Source organism: Dama dama, chromosome 30, assembly GCF_033118175.1.
Source record: "Dama dama isolate Ldn47 chromosome 30, ASM3311817v1, whole genome shotgun sequence".
NCBI lineage: Eukaryota > Metazoa > Chordata > Mammalia > Artiodactyla > Cervidae > Dama > Dama dama.
Window position 1 is genome coordinate 85,117,557 of NC_083710.1, and position 8,742 is coordinate 85,126,298.

Below are 8,742 nucleotides of genomic sequence, written 5' to 3' on the forward strand. Positions count from 1 at the left end.
AGTCCATCTGCTCCGTAGTCAAGACAGGAGATGATGATGGACTGAAACACACAGGAATGAAAGCACACTCTGGCACGTGGCACAGTCGTGTGCTTGCCTGAACGCACGTGTAAGGAGAGGAAAGCTTCAGCACCTGCAATGCCATCACCGGAGGCAAAAACGGGTACAAAACTGAAGAGCCAGCTTGGTCCATTTCTCTTTGTTTTTCACGTGGAAAGCTGGTGAAGTGAGTTCGGGGTCTTCGTGGACTTTCCGTAGCCGTGGGACAGCTGGAGGCAGATGACTACAGCCGTTAGGTATCTACACGCGCAGTTCTGAAGACACACCTTGTCTCGCCATCAGGTCACGAGTATGAACGGGATGCTCAGCGCTTTGGAATCAAGGACGAGTAAGGATGCAGCCCCAGCGACTTGTAGAGTTTCAAAGACTCATGGTGAGGTTCTGATTGCCTGCAGACTGTTGGCTGTAAATTTGACTAATGGAGACAGTCTCCCTAGCTGATTGGAAAGGTCCAGATAAGGAGAAACAATTTTTTAAATTAAATTTATTTCTTTGTAATTGAAGGATAATTTCTTTAATAATACTGTGTTCAGTTCAGTTCAGTCACTCAGTTGTGTCTGATTCTTTGTGACCCCATGGACTGCAGTATGCCAGGCTTCCCTGTCCGTCACGAACTCCTAGAGTTTACCCAAACTCATGTCATTGAGTCGGTGATGCCATACAACCATCTCATCCTCTGTCATCCCCTTCTCCTCCCTCCTTCAATCTTTTCCAGTATCAGAGTCTTTTCAAATGAATTGGTTCTTCACTTCAGATGGCCAAACTGTTGGAGTTTCAGCTTCAGCATCAGTCCTTCCAATGAATATTCAAGACTGATTTCCTTTAGGATGGACTGGTTGGATCTCCTTGCAGTTCAAGGGACTCTCAAGAGTCTTCTCCAGCACCACAGTTCAAAAGCATCAATTCTTTGGCACCCAGCCTTCTTTATGGTCCAATTCTCACATCCAAATGACTACTGGAAAAACCAAAGCTTTGACTAGATGGACCTTTGTTGGCAAAGTAATGTCTCTGCTCTTTAATATATTATCTAGGTTGGTCATAACTTTTCTTCCAAGGAGCAAGCATCTTTTAATTTCATGGCTGCAGTCACCATCTGCAGTGATTTTGGAGCCCAAAAAAATTAAGTCTCTCACTGTTTCTATTGTTTCCCCATCTATTTGCCATGAAGTGATGGGACCAGATGCCATGATCTTAGTTTTCTGAATGTTGAGTTTTAAGCCAACTTTTTCACTCTCCTCCTTCATTTTTATCAAGAGGCTCTTAATTCTTCACTTTCTGCCATAAGTATGGTGTCATCTGCATATCTGAGGTTATTGATATTTCTCCTGGCAATCTTGATTCCAGCTTGTGATTCATCCAGTCCAATGTTTCTCATGATGTATTCTGCATGTAAGTTAAATAAGCAGGGTGACAATATACAGCCTTGACATACTCCTTTCCTGATTTGGAACCAGTCTGTTGTTCCATGTCCAGTTCCAACTGTTGCTTCTTGACCTGCATACAGATTTCTCAGGAGGCAGGTCAGGTGGCCTGGTATTCCCATCTCTTGAAGAATTTTCCACAGTTTGTTCTGATCCACACAGTCAAAGGCTTTGGCATATTCAATAAAGCAGAAATAGATGTTTTTCTAGAACTCTCTTGCTTTATTGATGATCCAGTGGATGTTGGCAATTTGATATCTGGTTCCTCTGCCTTTTCTAAATCCAGCTTGAACAAGCAAGAGCATGAATCAGCCATAGTTGTATGTATTTCCCCTCTCTCTTGAACATCCTTCCCACCTCTCTCCCCATCCCACTATTACAGAGCCCCAGAATGAGTTCCCTGGTTATCTATTTTGCATATGGTAAAATATGTAGGAGAAACAGTTTTGAACGAGCCAACAACTCACATTTCTGACTCTTTTGCCCCATTGCTGGGTGATGTTGAAGGCAGCACCTTTACTATGCTCTTTTTTAATTCCCTGGCTTCTTTGCTTGAGGCTTCAGTTACTAGTGGCCACAGGAACTTCAATAGCAATGTCAAAGCTGAAAGGTTTCTGAGCCAAGTACGATGGGTGGTCATCGATCAGACTGAACATCAGATGACATGCTCATTTTGTTTAGCTAAACTAATGGCAGCCAAAAGTGGGAAGGGAAACCCAGAAATCTCTTAGAATGTTGCTCACTCACCTCAAAAAAAAAATTATAGATTTTCCTGAAAGTGGTGAGTATACATAAGCCTCAATCCTTAACTTTCTACGTCCCTTCGGCTGCCTATCTAAGAACATGGAGAAAGCTGCACTGGGTGGGAGGGTGCTTTCTTGGCAGGAACCCAAGAATCTTTCTGCTCCGTGTGCTTGCTGGAGAGTCTGAGAAAGTGGTATAATTTACCTGTTTGGAAGCATGATCAATATAAAAGGAATAAAATCATTTCTTCACACTGTTTAGTCGCTAAATCGTGTCTAGCTCTTTTGCAAACCCATGGACTGTATCCTGCCAGGTTCCTCTGTCCATGGGATTTCCGGGTCAAGAATACTGGAGTGGGCTGCCACTTCCTCTTCCAGGGGATCTTTCGACCCAGACATTGAGCCACAGATACGTATATCTGACAACTCTTGATTTCTTTCACTTCAGTCTCCATGAGTAGCTGTGGATTTGGGGGTAAACACTATGCAACTTGAGAATCAAATATGGGTGATTCGGAATGACAGGATGTGGTAAGACCGAGTGCTTGCCAGCCCCAGCCATGGGCTAAAGGGCTAAAGTTTCAGGCAGTGGAATAAAAGGCAAGTAAGTGATAGGTTTCAGATAATGAAAACGGGTGATTTCACTGATGACACCCAGATGAAAAGCTGAAATCCATGGAGCAAAAAGAAGCGGTCTACCTGGAAAAATTTTCAGTGGAGGAGGCAACCTGTGGAGCAATACTATTGCAAAAGTATGGGATACCAGCAAATATAATAACTTGATGTTTAAAAGAGCGATAGAGAAGCACAGAAAAGAGTACAACAAACAGCTGGACAGCCATACCCAGAATCAACAAACGTCAGCATTTGCTGTTTTTCATTTCTTTTTAAGAATGTGTTGGAACATTTGATAACGTACTCAAAGGATCCCTTTTGTAGCTCCTGTCTCATTTTTTACTTCCTCGGAGACATTGTATCCATTGTTTAAAAAGTAAGACAGGATTTTACAGTTTGGTATTTTATTTATTATCATTTAGAATGATTACTTAAAAGGATGTCCAATGAAAACTTATTTAAGAAAATAACCTGATTAGAACACGAGAAAATAGAAATGAGGAAAAATCACAGAGGCTATTTGTTCAAAATCATGAGTTCTGGTGCTATAGAGTGGAAAAAGATAAGTTACAGAGGATATAAAAATAAATAGCTCAATACTGTCTGGAAATTCAAACAGGTATTCAATGAGCAGTGCATTTTTTTGAAGTATAGTTGATTTATGATGTGTTAGTTTCAAGTATACAGCAAAGTGATTCAGTAATATATACAAATATGTATGTACCCATAAATATTCCTTTTCAGAGTCTTTTCTGTTTAGGCTATTACAAGATATTGAGTATGGTTCCCTGTGTTTTATAGGAGGTCCTTGTTGCTTACCTTTTTTATATAGTAGTATGTATCTGTTAATCCCAGACTCCTAATTTACCCTCCCCCAGCAACACGTATTTGTTAAGCTCTTATTATGAGTTTTAGTTATAGTGTCATCTGAAAGGGACAATCAAAGAAATGTAAACCACCATACTTGTCTTCCCAGAACTCAAAATACACTTGGGTACCTTGCACCCAATGATGCTGATAGAGACTGCACAGCTACTGATAAGGATTCCCAGGTGGCCGTGGGCTCCCTGTGTCCTTGGTCCAAGGTCAAACAGCTGCCAGGGGGCAGAGACCAGACTGGACCAGTTCTTTCAACTGTAAAACAGCTCTGTAATTCTGTGATGCAAACAGTTGGCCCAAGGACCATACACATGTTTCTTTCTTTTTTTTTTTTTAAATTGATATTGATTTGACCTGCCCAGTTTCATAGATTCAAGGCAACATATGTTGGTAACTTGGATTGTTCCGAAGAAAATTCGTATTGCTCCAGTTCTTAGTATGCCCTTCCAACAGGTACCAGCGGGCGGGGTGACTCCGGGAGATGGAGCGTGCGATGCCCTCCCCCCCCACCAGATGACTCTCCTGATGGATGTACACAGAGCCGCCCTGGCCCCCCCACCGTGTATGCCTCCGGTCTGCCTACGGGGGGCTTTGCTTTGTCCAGCCAGCATGAAGATATTATACAGATGTTATCTGGCCTGGTCGACGTAAAGGAAAGACCCAACTGGGTGTCTAACCCTGGAAGATTTAGCTCCCCACCTGTCAAACGTCACTTAGCCCGCACCTGGCTCCCCGTTCCATTTCTGCGACCTCCTTGGCTACCGCTCTGCCGGCCTAATCTCTGTTTATGCCTCTCCTTGTCATCCCGGCATGATGCACGATCCACCTTCTCTCAAGTCTGTGACCTCAGCCCTCTTGTTGCCTCTGGCTTTCATCTCTCTCCTCTGACTCTTCGATAAAACAAACAGGCTCCCCGTCAACACCCGGGCTGGCCCACTGGCCCCGGGGACCCATCCTCCCGTCCGCAGAGCCGCCTGGGCCGGACCTGGCCTAACCCACTTTGTTTGAGTTTATTACTACGTAGGGGCTTCCCAGGTGGCATGCGTGGCAGAAGAATCTGCCTGCCAATGCAGGAGACACAAAAGACGCAGGTTCAGTCCCTGAGCCTGGAAGAGCCCCTAGAAGAAGGCATGGCAGCTCACTCCAGTATTCCTACCTGGAGGATTCTCATGGACAGAGGAGCCTGGCAGCCTACAGTCCACGTGTTTGCAGAGTCCGACGTGGCTGAAGTGACTTAGCACTTAGCACACACACACTGCTACTTAATCCTCTTACTTATTTATTAATTCAGCTCATCTATTGTCAATTATTTTCTGTAATGAAAACTCAGAAGAAATGCACAGGTATTATAAAATGATTCATATAAGAAAGATACAGTAAAAAAAAAAAATCAGATAATGAAGAGGGTAGGGAATAATTATACCAAAAAATATCTAAGGCTAACTGATGCGTGGGTAATCCCTAGTGCTTTTAACAGTTCTTAGCTTCACAGAAAGTTTGCCTTCTCAGCTATTCAGTCGTGTCTGACTCTACAATCCCATGGACTGTAGCCAGCCAGACTTCTCCGTCCATGGGATTCTCCAGGCAAGAATACTGGAGTGGGTTGCCATTTTCCTACTTCAAGGGATCTTCCTGACCCAGGGATCAAACCCATGTCTCCTGGGTCTTCTGCATTGGCAGGTAGCTTTTTTTTTTTTTTCCCCCACCACTAGTGCCACCTGGGAAGTCCAGCTTCACAGAAACCATGACCAGAAAAAAGAAAAGAGAGATAGAGACTATGAATTAATACAAGTTATGTAACTTAAGTATAGAGTAAAGGAATCATATTAGTTCATTTGGAAAAAAATAATTTCTACAATCAACTTTAAGAAGAAAAAAAAATGATTCAATGAAGAAATAGTTTTTTTTCCACAATGAACTATTTCACTGAGTATTAAAGACAAATAAAGCTGACCGTTCCCTCACAGGAGAATTTTAAGCCTTAAGAACAGCGTGGTTTTGGTGAAATAAAAAGATGCATTCTCCTTTTTGACCTTAAAGCATTTTCCACTATTGCAAATATCAACTGAGGTTGGAATGTGCCATCCGTGGGAAACATCACTCATCCTGACCCCTTCTGTGGTCTTTGACATGATCTAATTTCTCTGAATGCTACTAGAAGTTGCTAACTTTAATTACCACTTAGCACCTGAAAATTGATACTTTGAAGGTGGAGGAGGAGACCTCTCCAAGTTTCCTTGAAGGGACACTATTTTCTTGACAGGTCCATTGTGCGGAATAGACCCATCATTTCGTTACTCCTGGACATCAGATTGGAGAGATCGGACTTCATTCCCCTCTCAGCATGTCGGGGCCTGACAGCTCCTTTAGGACGGTTTTTAAATTCCCTTATCCCTCCTGACCCCTGTGACCCGCCTTCTCCTTGGCAGGCATGGACCCTCTGTGGGGCGGGGGGGCAATACCACCCACCTTTCCCTTTTAGGGCCTTTCAAAGCTGTTCTTTTAGAAGCCAAACAAGATTTGGAGCCCATGAGCCATGCATGGAGGCCTTCTTTTAACTTTCCCCCAGTGATCCACGCAGAAAAACCCAGTGACCTGACTCAACAATTCGGCAGAAGGACGTGAGTTTTAATCCATGCGATTTCTTGTGAGTTTTAATCCATGCGATTTCTTCGCTATCAGAATCAGATGACAAGAGAAAAGGCCAGATTTCTCATGGCCTCGGGCACATGCCAACCTCCTAGCTCTGCAACAGATGCCAGGCCCCCCTGCCAACGTGAAGACGGGGTTCACAGGCCCCCGATTCTCCAATCTGGGCCCACAGCCTTGGCTGAGAACATTGTCAGAGCATCAGCCTAGCGGAGGAGACGACGGGGGTGATGACGGTGACTTTCAATTAGCACTTTGCTCCGCGGAGTTGGCCACCTGTCAACTGGCACAGAGGCCGCCCATCAGCCACCTCAGACAGGGCGGCACAGCCAGATCCGGAGAGAGAGACGGCGGTGAACGCGGGGAGCAGCAGAAATGAATGAGAGAGAGGAGCAGAGGGCCAGGCGGGGCTGGGGCTCTGACGGACTCAGCTGTCCCTCCAGCTCCTGCCTGCAAGGACCCGGAGAACGTGACCGGAACGCTGGAGTGCAGGTTCCGACCTGACTTTTCTGCAGCGTCTGCTGGAAGTGCATCATTTTGTGTGCTGATCTTAAACAGGATCCCCCGGGCCTCTCCCGTATGTCTGTTTCTGAAATAACCAAGTTGACACCTTGATAGCTTGGGATGCAAGACAAAATATATCTTAGACTGAAAAATGTTGACGAATTGAAACAAAAAAATTATCCTAACAACTAATGACACGATTCTTCTCAATTTTCTTTTTATACATTGCCTTGGAGACAAGACCTCTTTCAGTCAAAGCTTCCATTCTTGGGGAAACTGATGTTGACGTGGGAAGAACTTTTACCACCTTTTATGCACGAGGGTGCAGGCAATCCACCCGCGTCCGAGGGGGAAACACTGGTGCCTTGTAGGCATGTGGACAGAAATGGTGCTTCCAGAAATGTCACCGAGTACAGGGTGTCCCCCGCCCGACCGGCGCAGGAAAGTCACGGCACCTTCGCCAACACCCACCTGCAAGCAAGTGACAACCTAGCCCTCGGCACCAGATGCTGTTAGAGCATCAGAAAATCCATGGAGAACTCATGCTCCTGACTTGGCCTGAAGATAGCTCTTAATGAACCACTCCACTCACGTCTGTGCCTCCTCTTGCAGGCTGGCTGCCAAGATAGCACCCGGGAGAGGAGTGGAGAGAACCCGAGGGTCAATAGTCAATAATCGGGGCTGAACAAGACACTGCTACCAAAAACCCTACTGAGGACTCAGGCTTGGTTGGCCTTGACATTGATCAGAGCAAAGGCGTGACTATTTAGCCCTTCATTTGGGGAACAAGTTGAAGAATTCAAAGTGAAAAACAGCAACTTCAAAGAGTAGTCTCACTTTGTAAGGCTAAGGTGAGCTCTCCTTTTATGTCACTAGGTCAAGACCAGATTTTATGTGCAATGCAAACTTTTCACTTTCCAGAAATCCTAAATTAGGGGAAATTAGTCTGTTTGATCGACTTTTAGTCTTGTTATTACTATTGCTGTAGGAGTTGTTGTTATTTTATGGAAGTATAAGGCTTCCCAGGTGGCGTTAGTGGTAAAGAACCTGCCTGCCAATGCAGGAGATAAAAGAAACGCAGGTTTGATCCCTGGATCAGGAGGTTCCCCTGGAGAAGGGCATGGCAACCCACTCCAGTATTCTTGCCTGGAGAACCCCGTGGACAGAGGAGCCTGGTGGGCTACAGTGCATGGGGGTTGCAAGAGTTGGACATGACTGAAGCAACTTAGCGCGTGCATGCATAGTTCCAATGATAAATCATAATGGAAAAGAATAAAAATAAAGAGTGCTCATGCATATATCACTGAATCACTTTGCTATACAGCTGTAATGACCACAACATTGTATGAAATAAATCATCTGTGTGTGCGTGAGTGTGCTAAGTCACTTTAGCGCTAAGTCCAACTCTGTGCACCCTTATGAACTGTAGCGCACCAGGCTCCTCTGTCCAAGCAAGAATAGTGGAGAGTGGGTTTCCATGCCCTCCTCCAGGGGATCTTCCCGACCCAGGGATCCAACCTCACGTTTCTTACGTCTCCTGCATTGGCAGGCAGGTTCTTTACCACTAGTGCCACCTGGAAAGCCCAAATCATCTATACTTGAAAAATAAAATAATAAAAATAACAATAGACTTGTTTTTATTCTCCTGAAAAAAAGAGAGTGATGGGCCTTGCTGGGCTCCAGGTCAGAGGACGGACAGGTGCTCGGTGGCGGAGGAGGGATGTCAGCTGATCCTGGGCCCAGACCAGTCAGGAGGCATGCAACTGGGACACAGGAGTTAAAGAGGAAAGGACGGTTTGCCAGGCTGTAGGGGCATCCAGCATGATAGAACACGGGAAATAGTTAAACAGAGAGGGGAAACATCAAAGCCG